The 12,691-nt window shown below is 53.4% G+C and overlaps 1 protein-coding gene across 7 annotated transcripts in view; it reads right to left on the bottom strand.

Annotated features, from left to right (window-relative positions):
- The window catches only part of DENND1A (DENN domain containing 1A), a 405,631-nt gene that overhangs the window by 25,601 nt on the left and 367,339 nt on the right, over positions 1-12,691 (bottom strand). The window lies entirely within an intron of this gene.

The following is a 12,691-nucleotide window of genomic DNA, read 5'->3' as shown; positions in this document are numbered from 1 at the left end:
AAATTTGTATAAAATGCTTGGCTGCTGAAATCAGGATTTGAATAAAAAACAACAGAGCACAGACTTCTCGGCTCTATGCTCACGTCCTTTATTTTGGGAGTCAAGCTCTGTCCTTTCAATGATCTGCCCACACAGATGCCCTGAGCAGTGTGGGAGCCGGGCAGAAAGAGTTGGGACAATAAAGACTGAGACCTCGGACCTCAGCGAACCCTGGGGGGCTTCCAGTTGCTTCCTGCCCGTTCAACCATGAGGTTCATGAGGGCACATCATTGTTTGACAAAGCCTAGACCTGCACTGCCCACTTCAGGAGCCAATGGCCACTTGTGGTGAGTCTGAATTAAGATAAAACACCCCTTGGATTTCAGAGGCTTAGCTTGAAAAAAGAATGTAGAATATCTCAGTAATTTTTTATGATGATTACATGCTGAAATGGAAGTATTTTGGATATCTGGGTTAAATATATTAGAATTCCATGTGTGACCCGCATGGATGGCTCCCATAACGTTTCTCTTGGACAGTGTGTTAGAGCTTCAGTTGGCTGGAGGAACCCTTCAGAGAGCAAACCTCAGAACTCATTCTGTGAACCCGGCTCCTGGAGGGGAGGGGCTGAGTGTCCCAGGCACCCCTGGACCCTTGGTGCCCTGCACAGGGCTATCAGAGAGGCCTGCGGGGAAAACTCGCCAAGGGACTTGGTGGAGAACTGGGGTCCTCATGGCACACTGAGAGTTCATCTGGGTGGAAATACAGTGCAGTTTCCCAGATCCTGTGCCATTAACAGGAAGTGTGGGCAAACCTGTGCTCAGTGAGCCTTCTTTAGTTGGGGGCCACCTGGGGTTGAAGATGCCACCCCCTGAGCCTCCCAACTTACACAGTTCATCAGGAGGAAAGCAGAAGAACAGGGGATGGAGAGCCACCCTCCACGGGTGCAGAGGCCACTGCTCCGGTCGGGATGCCCCACTCTCACACACCCCATCTGCCTCCCTCCGCTGGGCCACTAGTTCTCCAGCTCCACAGCCCTCGCTGCTCTGCACCTATGACCTGGCCAGCAGGGGGCAGTGTGGCAGAGTGCTCAGGAGGCGGCCTCTGGGGTGAGACAGCATGGGACTGAGCCTCGGCTCCCCACCTGCCCTCTGAGTTCCTATGGGCCACTGATTTTAACCATCCCAGCCTTACTTTCCTCATCGGTATGTGCAGGTAATGGCACTTCCTACCAGAGAGGGCTGCCAGAAAGACTCAACGAGATGATGCTCTCCAAGATCTCCCCACAGCGCCGCCAGGAGACGTGAGTAACTATCACATGAGCAGGTCTCCCTGCCTCGGGCCACTCCCCCTCCCAACCCATCTTCCATACTTGTTCCAGAGTGAAGGTAAACAGAACACAACACACGCCCAATCATGTCACTTGCCAGCTTAAATCATCTCGGTGGAAGGCTGGCGTCTCCTGAGGTGTCGTCTGAGAAACACCATCCAGGGAGACGCACCGTGTGAAGGCAGAAAAGGGGGGTTTCCAGCCAGACAAGTCTGGGGAATGCTGTCTACTGTCTTGGTTCCTTTTAGAGCTTCACAATGACTGTCAGGGCAGCAAAGGAAGGCTTTGCAATAAAAAATAAAAAATAGTCCACCCTAAACAGGCAAAACCCTATTAACTCCTTTTAAAAAAACCTTATTAGCATTTATTTTATGAATTCACTCCTGGGCCATAAGCTTTTGTTTCTTCCGTTTCTCCTGGGCTATCTTTTCCTTCTGTGCAGCCTTCTCTCCTGGCTTAGGAACAACCTGCTCTTTCTCAGTAGGTTCACCTCAATGTAGCAAGAGAGCTCACGTGTGGGTTAATCCACCCATGAGCTCTATAAGTTCTGTGCCACATCTTGGGAGCTTTGTTCACCTGCATGTGCTCAATGACCAGGGAACCTATATCTAAACTCGTAAGTTCAGCATCACTCTGCATTTTTAAGCACGTGCAGCAAAAATTCAGCACTCTTTCTGGGCCACTGACCCTGTGTCCAGCCCTACTGTTTGGCCTGGGCAACCTACCAGCTCTACTACTGTAACGAAGGAATGGCACACATTGCTTCTGTGAAGTGACATCCTTCAGGTACTTGGTGGCTTTTCAGATATGCAAACCCTTGGTGGCCTGGGCAGTTTCACGGGTGAACATGAAGATTTGAAAGCAGCTGCCCTCCTGAAGGTCATGTCCAGTCAGGGAAGCAGATTCACCCTACAGGCTGGAAGGATTCCTCCATGCGCTTTTAAGGAACAACCCTGTGGTGTCAGGATGCGGAGAAGACACAGCCTTTATCCTTGAAAAATGGATGGTCTAGTGGGATTTAACCTCCATCACAGAAAAATAGCTTTCTTAGAGAGTACAAAGAGTATTTGGGCTAAAACACAAGAACTACAACTTCGGGTTAGAAAGACATGGGTTCACGTCATGGCTCTGTCGTTTTCTAGCTGCATTCAGTGTTGGCTCTGCCACTTGGGTGAGTTACTTGACCTAAGTCTGTTGACTCTTAACGTGAGTCACAAGCCCTGGTGGGAGGATGCTGCGGGCGTCCAATGCAGCCACGCAAGGCTCCGGGCCGGAGTCCTGATGAGGAAATGGGACCATCAATCCTGTCCTCCCACTGGGTCCACACGTCTTCCCGGAGCAGCCCTGTGGCTGTGAGGACCTTGGTTTTCCAAGGGAGTGCACTGTTAGTCAGGCACTGTTGAAGGAGACTGGATTTTAATAGTAATCTCTTCTATTTATACGACACGTTTCCCTTTCAAAGCTTTTCTACTTCTCTTCTTTCCTTTGAGCCTCATGTCCCCTGGTGAGGCAAGTTAGAGAATAATTATTTCCCTGCTATAGAGACAGGAGACAGGAGGCCCAGAGAGGTGAAGGGACTAGTCTGAGGTCACAGAGCTAGTGTTCTCAGTCCATTGTGCTATCCTTGTCAACCCAGATTTCCAAAGTCATCTGGAACCCTTCCTGACATGGCTTTTCTAATCCTGTCCCTTCTGAAGTCACTCTGTTGTCAGGGAGCTGTGCCTTAGAGAAGGGGCTGGGGGAGAGAGTGCCTGCCGTCTTCCCGTCCCTATCTGAGCATCTCTTCCCGGTGCTTTCCAGACGCACATGATGCATTTGTTCATTCATTTGACAAACCTGGGAGTATGCTCTATATGGGCACAGGGCTCCCACTCTGATGGGGGGGCCAGAGGGGTGCTGAGGTCTGTGGGGGTACAAAGGAGGGCTCTTCTATCAAATGGGGCAGTGGGAATTCAGGTGCCTGGTACAGGGGAACCACAGTGGTCCGACGAGACGAGAGCGACGGCGATTATGAAGACGGAGAGGACCTTAGAGGGGCTGGTGGAGGCCCTAAGTGTGGATCTTCCCCTCAGCGCAGTGGGAGGGACATAAGGGGAGGGACATCACAGGTCTTGGTGTCCCTGGTGTAGAAGATGGATGGGAGGACGGGTGGGCTTCTAAGGACAGACACTCCCCTCCAGCCACAGGGGCCTGCCCAGGACTCTGTGTTGCCAGCTCACCACCCGGGGCCAAGTGACCTCTGGGAGATGTGACCACGATGGTGAGCTGGAAAGTGTGACTGACACGGACGTCCTGGAGAAGAGAGGAACTCCACGGCCTCTGCTTGGCCCTTGGCGTTTGTATCTGTCAGCTGCGCGGGCCAGGTGAGCATGCTCATTGGATACGAAACCCACATTTATGAGGACAGCATCTGATTTGCAGTTAATTTGTTGATGCAGCAAAACACATTGTATCCAAAAGGTCAGGAGGGGAAGTCCTGCTGGAATATCAACTTAATTACCTGGGCGGCAAGGATGCGTGGGCGTCCTACACAGGGCTGCAGGGTGGAGATCGCTCGGCGGCCAGGAGCCGATTTGAGGCTGATAGTAGTGGGTGCAGTGGGTTAAGGGGGTGGGGCAGCCTACATGGTGGGCGGAGCCAAAGCACTTCTGGTGCCTTGTTCTGGTGCCTAACCAGTAATCTTTTTTTAATTAAAAATATGTCTTTATTGATTTCAGAGAGAGGAAAGGAGAGGGAGAGAGAGAGAGAGATGGAAACATCAATGATGAGAGTCATTGATCGGCTGCCTCCTGCATGCCCCCCACTGGGGATCGAGCCCGCAACCCAGACATGTGCCCTGAGCAGGAATCGAACCACAATCTTCTGGATCATAGGCTGATGCTCAACCGCTGAGACATGCTAGCTGGGGGAATCCTTATGCCAGAATGGGGATCATCACCCCATTTCACAGAGGAGGGAAGGCAAAGACTTGCCCAGGGTCATATGTAGCAGGGGATGACAGGCCTTCAGAAGAGGGTCAAAGAGCTCATCTCAAGGAAACTGCAGGTGGGAACAGGGGTCCTGTGATGTGGGGAGGGGCTGGCTGTTTAGGAACCAACATATGGGTTTACTCAGTCCCTATGGAGGTCACACCTTGGACTAATCCCTTCAATATCCCTTCGAGGTCAGAATCAGAATTCCCATGTCACTGCTGGGAGAGCAGCAGGCTCAAGGAGGAGGATAGGCGCTACCTAAGGCCACACAAGTGAAATGTCCAAGTCAGAGGGGTGACAGACCAGACCCAACCAGGGACCGTGGTGGGGAAGGAGATAGAACACAGACACCTGAGGCCACAGTGACCAACCAGTTTCACCAAAGGTCAAGGACTTGCATACAAAGCTTGGGGTGGGGGGCAACCTGCCCCTGCAGCTCCCCTTCCTGAGGGCTGGAGAAGGTGGGGTGTGCCTGATGGCAGCTGGAGGCATGAGAGAGCTGGTCTCTGGGACTGGCCATGAAGGGGGCCTCAGATCCTTTGTGTCTGAATGGGGTTCTGAATTGCCCCCTTCCTGCCAGACTCCCGTCCAGCCCAGAGAGGAGGCCCTGGCAACCACGATGGGCAGGCTGGATAGATGCTGGGGTTTCTCTGTCCCAGGGACATGCCCTAATCAGATACACTGCCGGGAATGGAGAGGGTAGAAGAGAAAATTCACAATTAAGCTCTGTCACTGTTTAACGAGGATAGGGTTCACCTGCCTAATTTTCCTGGCTAGTAGTGACATCAATGCTCTGACCTGCACATGAAACAGTCCCGGTTGGGAGGGGAAGACAAAGCTGGCTGTGGCTTTACAAAGGGCCTCTGGGCTGAGAGCAAGGCTCCTCTAACTCCTCGGGACTGGAGAGCTGCTATTATACAAGGTATGGAAATAAAAGAGGGTTCTTTTGATATGCCTCCAAAAAGGAGTGTATTGAAGCCATATTTGCATGGAGTGTCTCCTTTGAAACGCCCAACTAGCTCTCTGGGCACAGCTCTCGCCTGTCCCAACTCCTGTTGTCATCTCCAACCCTCTGAGTCCACCCTTAACAGCCGACACTGCTTGCTGGGGAGGGTCAAACGCTCGCCTCGGCTTCAGGGGGACGGCTGAGGAAGAGCAGGCACTGGTCCTATAGTCCCTGCTCTATGCCAACAGCACCGGGCAGGGCCCTGGGCCCCAGAGGGGACCCAGGGATACTTGGACCCTGAGGCATCAGTGGGGGTAACTCTAAGCTCCAGGCTGTTGTCTAGAGGGTGCTCCTTGCACGATGTGCACAGGGCTGCACCTCACGTCCAAGGAAGAAGTTTCCGTGCCCCCCACAGGGTGAAAAGGAGGTGCTTCTGCATGGGAAAGGGAGGCTGGGAGGGCCCTCATCTTAGAGCACCCTCGACGGGTCAGGGGTTACTGAGAATGTCCCAGTCAGTCCTCAACTCTGGAGAGAGGCTCTGTCATGACCTGTGTGCTGTAGACGGGGAACTAAAGCCTCTTGCCCAGATTCACATAGAGCAGTTAGGAAGCTGGTGGGGTGGCCTCCGGTCTCTAGTCGGACTCCAGAGGGAGAGTTCCATGTGCCCTGCCACTTGCTGTCCCGAGGCACCGCCTGTGAGGTGTGTTCAGGGCTGAGGGGGCCCTCGAGGAAAAGCCGCAGCACCTGTCGTTGGGCCTGGAAGCCAGCGACTCTGGAGAGGGCGTGCTGAGGACTCTGGACTGACTCGGCAGGCACCTCGCAGGCCTTCTCCCGGGTGGGCTGGGCTCTCTCTGCAATGAGCCAGGCTGCAGGCCGGCCTGGCTGGTCCTGGAGCGCAGTGGCTCCTCCAACGCTGACAGGAGTAGTGTTTTGTAGCGCTGCTGGTTAATTTGTAGTGGCATTTGTGGTTTGAAGCCTTGTCAAGATCCCTGATTACTTCCCGTGCACGGAGCTCGGCTGACGGGGAAGTTCACATGCTGAACAAAAGCGGCCAGGCAGCTGTGAGGGAAGGGGCGAGGGGGCTGGGTGACCCCAGCCACGGGACGGGGGGAGGGCTAGTGGGAGGGGGAGCCTTTTGTTTTTAGTCAGGTGCAGCTGCTGGGTCTGAATAGGTGGCATCCCACTGGTGGCCTGAGGTCGGGCACCAGATGCGGCTGGTGGCTGCGCAGGGCAGGAAGCTGTGCTGACCATGCTGTTCTCTGCCAGACAGGAGCAGGGGGAGGGTGTGCACTGCTGCTACCTACACCAAGGTGGTCATCTGGGATGCCATCAAGGTGCCTGGGCGACATTCCCAGCAGGAGGCGGATGTGAGGAGGGGCCTCCTGATGTTGGGACAGATAACCCCCCTCTGATACCAGCAGGAGCTACTGTTCTCTGACACCTGCTGTGTAGCAGGGCCTGTGCTAGGAGGACTATATGCCAGGTCTCTAATGGTCTCAAAAACCCTGCAGAGAAGGTACAGTGCCCATTTGGCAGATGAAAAAACCGAGGCTGACTTGCCCAGGCCTCACAGCTCACAAGTGGTAGAGCCTGGATCCAAGCCCAGGTATGTCGGACCCTGAAGGCCCTGTTGTTCCATCAGACCCGATACACAAGGAGCAGAAGGAAGATGCTGAAACTTATCCCTTGAGACTGAGGGTGCTCCCTGTCCCCAGGGCATTCTCCCAGACACCCTCTGAGCTTTCTGTCCTGCGAAGTGCGTTCTGACCACACAGAAAGGTTTGTCCTTGCAGCTGCCTGCACTCCGCCAGGCCTGTGCCCCAACTCAGTGAGGGTTTGCTCGCTGCATTTAAGGGCCAGGCTAGCTCAGCAAAACCAGGGCTAATTTATCATCTCCGGAATGATGTCCACCCTGAGCATTACACCACTAGGAAATTAAAGCAAGAATCCTCCCCCGATTGTGCAGTTGTACAGTTAGTACAGCACAGCATCCCTGGAAAGGGAGTCCAGGGGTTACGACAGCCTTCACATTGCTCTCCCTGCCGCCAGGGTCCCAGGCCCACCTGCAGCCCGGCGCTGGTCATGTCCTGTAGGTAGCCCTTGGCAGGCAGGCCACATAAGATCCAGCCCCTGCTCCGCCAGACCCATGTCCCAGCCCACCAAGAGTATCCGCTTCATTTTGGCCCCACAAAGACCCTGCCCTGCCCCTCAGGCGCTGCTGCCCTTCACAACGCACATGCTCATCCCGGGTGCCCTCCTGCACCTGCCTACCCCACGGGCCCTGCTCACCCACCAAACCTCTGTCCCTTCCCTGGAAGCCGGTCCCTCTCCTTCTGGTTCCACAGAGCCGGGCTTCTTCCTTCTGTCCCTCTCCTAATGTGATGGGCTCCTTGATGGTAGTACTGTGTCTAGTTCATATCTGGACTCTTGGCTCTGAGCACAAGGCCAACACTTGGTCAGCACAAAGTAAATGCTTGCCTTAGACTGTGGAACTCACATCAAATTATCAGTGAGGCCGCTGCCCAGTATCTGACTGGTCCAGACCAAGTAGTCATTGTCCCTGTCACGTGAGCCACTCTGTCCACAGGCTGGCGACATTTCTGGCATGCTCTGATTAGGAAAATCCTGCAACCTAGAGGTGTTCTGGTCTAAGGGGTTGAGCCCCAGGGCCATCCCAAAAAGCAAGAGACTTTTTGAGTGGCATGCCAAAGTGGGGAGCAATGGGAAGCTTAGATGTGAAATATCCCAAATTTCCCCAGTGGGTCTGGTACAGCCAGTCAGCCAGTCAGGCTCACTAGACAGAAGAGCTTTTTCCTCCCTCGGTGCAAATGGATGGAGAACCTGGTTTTAAAATTCCTGGACCCTGGAATACATTTCTATCTGTGTCAAAGTCTACCCTCCGCCGCCTCAGCAGAGTTTAAAATCCTAGCTAATAGGTTAACAACTGTTTTTCTTCAGCTTCAAATGAAGACTATCAGAAGGTTGGGGGAATATGCAGCTCTCCAATTTGTACGGACTGCACACAGCTCCCCGCAATGTGTGTTTGACAGGCCTGACATTTTGTACCGCTGTGAGATGGGAAAACGTGTGACATTTTTATTCATGGTGGCGTACGCCCTTGTAATGATCAGCTCTGGTCGATGTGCTTACCGCAGCAGCCCCAGAGCCCTCGGAGAACAAACAGGAACCCAAGGTGCCAGCAGTTCGACTGCCTTATTAAACACCGCCAGGATCCTAACGAAGACCAACTGCTGGAAAATCTCACTGTCAAATCCTCAAGGACACTGTCAGCGCACAGCTAACTGCATATATTTTTCATTTAAAATACTGAAATCGAGCATTGTGCCATTACAACCGAGGGGAGGGGCGCCCACTCCAGCGGCCATTCTGTCAGCTGCCTCTTCGGAGCTCCAGATGTTAGAGCCAGATGCCCAGTGGGATTCGGAGCAGAAAGGGGTGGCCGAGACAGGGAACCGACTTTCTGAAGACGCAGCCCTGCCTCCCGGGTGAAAGTCTGAAAGTTACGGGGCTCTGGTAAGAATCACTTGGAATGTCAACCCACGGGTTCCCTGCATAAGCCAAAGCAAATCTGCATAATTAGGAAATCTGCCCCCCCCAGCCAGCCATCTTCCCGTAGCTGCAACCCCTTACATCTTGCATCTTGGTGCTAATCAGCCTTCTGCTTGCGCAGACCTTAAGACATCTGTAGGAACACACGGCCACGGTGAGTTTCACACCTTGGCAGAAAAGCTGTGTGCCAGGGCGCCCACCTGCAATCTCACCACTTCCCTCAACCCAAAGGCCTCAAGGTCAGTGGGCAGGAGGACCCCCTTCCCTTCGGCGGTCATTTCCAATGCCGATGCACACAGATGGATGGACACCAATCACTTGGCAGGCGCTCGGAGCTTCTCATGGTTGCTGCGCTAGGCGATTTGGTTATGGCTGCATAAACTAACGTACTGATATATTTATTTTGTAAGTATATATTATTTATACAGTGCCTCTGTTTCCATAGCCTGGCCCTGGTGTACCACGACATGCTCTGCTATTTATTTATGGGGTCCTTGGCATAACAGGCCTAACGATGCTCACGTGTGGTTCTCGCAGGTTTGCGACAAACGATAAGTGGCTGGCTAAACAACTGTACACTCTCTGTCCATCGTGGGCAGAGGCTTGCATTGTAAGGGGCTGCGTGTAAAGTTGGTTTAGCATATACTGTATGTCATCCGTGGTGGAGCTGACCTGGGATGCTGTGGAGCTGGCAACCCAGACACCAGGAGCCATGACACTGCACACTCCAGGATGGGGGCGAGGGGTGGAGTAGGCTCTGAGTGCCCAGGTTACAGGACCCAAAGAGAGTATATAAAAAAGAAGGCGGCGGGCAGACAGCCCTGGGGCAAAAGCAGGACCGCGGGGTGGAGGTCGCTGTACCAAGTTTCCTCCACGCTGCCCCTCAGCAGAGCCTCTCACCCGGGGCTGCAGAGGGAGGTGTCCATTGGCCCTGGACACCCTGGTGGACACTCCCTTGTCATGGGCTGCATCTCAGATCTCATTAGCTGGGGGAGGAGAATGCAGCCGGTGTCCCACCTCATGCCACTCCAGAGTGCACTTCCACAGCTCCCACGAGGGCATCGCAGGTCACCAAGGTCCATGCTTGGTCTCCTGGGTGTCTCTCCAGTCTTTCCCTCACCTTCACCCAATTAGCACTGTCCTAGGTCGGGCTTCCCTAGCTCCCACCTGAACATTAGCGGCAGCATTAGTGGTCTTCCTGCCTCACTTACTTCCATCCCTTCCCAAAGGGTGGTGGCCCCAGAGGAAGTGTTCCCAAATGCCATTCCCTCACTGGCTCCTTGACACCCACACGATGTCTCAAGCTCCCCCAAAGCCTAGCCATTGCCTACCTCCGCAGTTCAGCTCCTAGACCTCACCAGTTGCCTCCCGGCCTCTTGCTTCTCCACACCAGTCTGAAGAGTCAGACTGTCCTATACTCCACACATGTCATTCTCTTTACCTGGAATACCACCTTCTCTGGATACACCTGACAAACAACTAGTTTTCAAGGTCCAGCAGAAATGTCACCTCCTCTGAGAAGCCTGCCCTGGTTCCCCCAGACATCCTTGGGGCTCCCCCCCTCTCCAGTCAATACATTTATGTCCATTAGCCTTTCTCTTTCCATATGATTTGTCATCTGTCTCTCCCAGACAATAAGTGCCATGAAGGCAGGACCACATTAAATTCCTCTGTGACCCTGGGGCCTTGGTCAAGGCCTGGTATCTGACATGCCTCATTATATGTTGAATAAGTGAAGGAAGGAATTAATGAGAACATAAAAGAATAACTCAGAGTTCTGCCTGGCTAAAAACTCCAAGACTTCAGGATTATTTATCACAAAGATAGGAGGGCAGCAGTCTTAGCTGGCCTCATGGCTTGGGCAATGGAAGGTGTTTGGTATACAGCCCTGGGGCAAAAGCTTCCCCTCTCTCTCCTGGCCTCTGCAGAAAACAGTCCCTGGTCAGCACACCTGGAGAGTCACTGTCTCCTGGCCTTCTGCTGGCTGCTACACTCCACCTGGCTTCTCTAGGTACCATCTCGCCAAGGCTGGACCTCCGCCTCATTGGAAATGCTGCCATCCTCTCCAGGGAGTGTAAACAGGCATCTGACTAGAAGGGGTTTGGGACTGGGGTGTCCTGGGAGGGCAAGGAGGTGGCTGGAACCTTGGAACCACGTGGCTGATGGGAAGCAGCCTCACAGAAACTCAGTTTAAAGCCCTTGCAGACACCATTAATCCCCATCACACTCTGCATTCTAAGTGGGATGTAATCAACAATCCCTTGGGGCAAGTCTCTTAAATATTCTCTTTTCATACTTTTACTACATTTAAAAATCCTTTGCAGTATAAACAAAATGTGATACGATATTCTGGAAGACGCGGAACTAAGAGGACTGACATTAAGACTGAGTAGAAACAATGACCTGAGTTAGGGAAACAGTCAGTGTAATCTCAGATCAAGTGTGCAGGAGGTTGGCAGGCGGCCTCTGCTGCCCAGGAGCCACTGTCACCACCCAGCTGTCCCAGGTCAGAAGCAGCCATGCTTTCAATCTTACCAACGGCAGGGGGTGGGGTGGAAGGATTGGGGTTAAGGGAAGGCCCTTGACTCTACAGAAAAGTGGGGCAGTCAGAGTCCCAACTGCATCCGTCTGCGGGAGAGAATGTGAGGAAAGGCAAACCCTGCTGAGAACACTGCCCAGAGCCCAGCGGGCATTCAGAAAGGCAGCATGGATGTTGCTCTAACCACTGCCCCATCTTCTGTATTGAGGAATCCTGGGCTCTGTTAGGCTTATTCTGGGGCCAAAGCAAAGTCCCGAATCCAGGCAGCAGCCATGAGTCTTAGCCAGGAATGAGGGAGCAGAACAAAGTGACCTTGACCTCTACAGCCATCATAAGCCACACTGCTGGATTCACAGCAGGTCCCCCAAACACTGGCAGCCACAACCAGATGCCTCAGGAACCAGGTGTAGCCGAGGAGGACTTGATGAGAGAGGCTGAGTGAGGGAAGAGCCCAGGCTCTGGCATCAGACAGACCTAGTTTGGAATTCTTGCTCTGCCACTTACTGTGTGACTTTGAGCAAGTTGCTTAACCTCTCTGAACATCGGCTTTCTGGGGATAATAATAACTGCATTGATTGTAGAGGGTTGTTGAGAAGATTAAGTGAGATGCTTGTGGAGGGGCATGGCTCACACACAGTAGGTCCACATTATAATGAAAACCAACCCAACACATCGGACCTCTCCTTATCCTGCCATCTCTCAGTCCTTGTCATCCCTTCCCCTGAGCATGGCCAGGTGAATAACTTATTGAGCGCACAGAAGGGCTTAGGGATTGATGGGGCACCATGAGACAGGCAGCACCTGGCACAGCAGTCCTGTGGCCACGGGGCGAGGACTCCCTGCATAGCCACTGACACCGAGCTGACTCTCCCGGAGCATCTTGCTTGCAGGATATAATTTATTTTCAATGTTTTATGTTTTATTTCACCTTCCCTACTGTGATAAACTCCCCACCTTTGGCACAGAGAATTCTAATCTGGGAAAACGCCTCCTCTGGTCTCGCTGAATCAGATTTCTGCTCCTGTCCTGCTGGGCTCACTGTCTCCCTGGCAGGGAGCCGGATTCTGAGCTGCTGCAGCGCAGGCCTTAAAGGAAGGCTGTTTTTAGGCTCTGGTCAGTCCTCTGGCAAGGAGACCCTACTGTCACACTGTGAATGCAGACGGACTCAGGGACGCAGGAGGCCTGTCACATGCACACCACGCCGCACGGTTCCTAAGTGAGCATGGGCTGCAGGGCACAGCTGCCTCTCTGGGTTCTGCTCTGTGAATAGACGGGCAGCTCATGGCAGGAGTGCAGAGCCGCCCACACCCGTCCCATGATTCACTCACCACTCAGTCGTCCCCCAATTCTTACTG

This window comes from Miniopterus schreibersii, assembly GCF_964146895.1.
Source record: "Miniopterus schreibersii genome assembly, chromosome: 11".
Lineage (NCBI taxonomy): Eukaryota > Metazoa > Chordata > Mammalia > Chiroptera > Miniopteridae > Miniopterus > Miniopterus schreibersii.
This window is presented reverse-complemented; position numbering and strand designations above follow the sequence as displayed.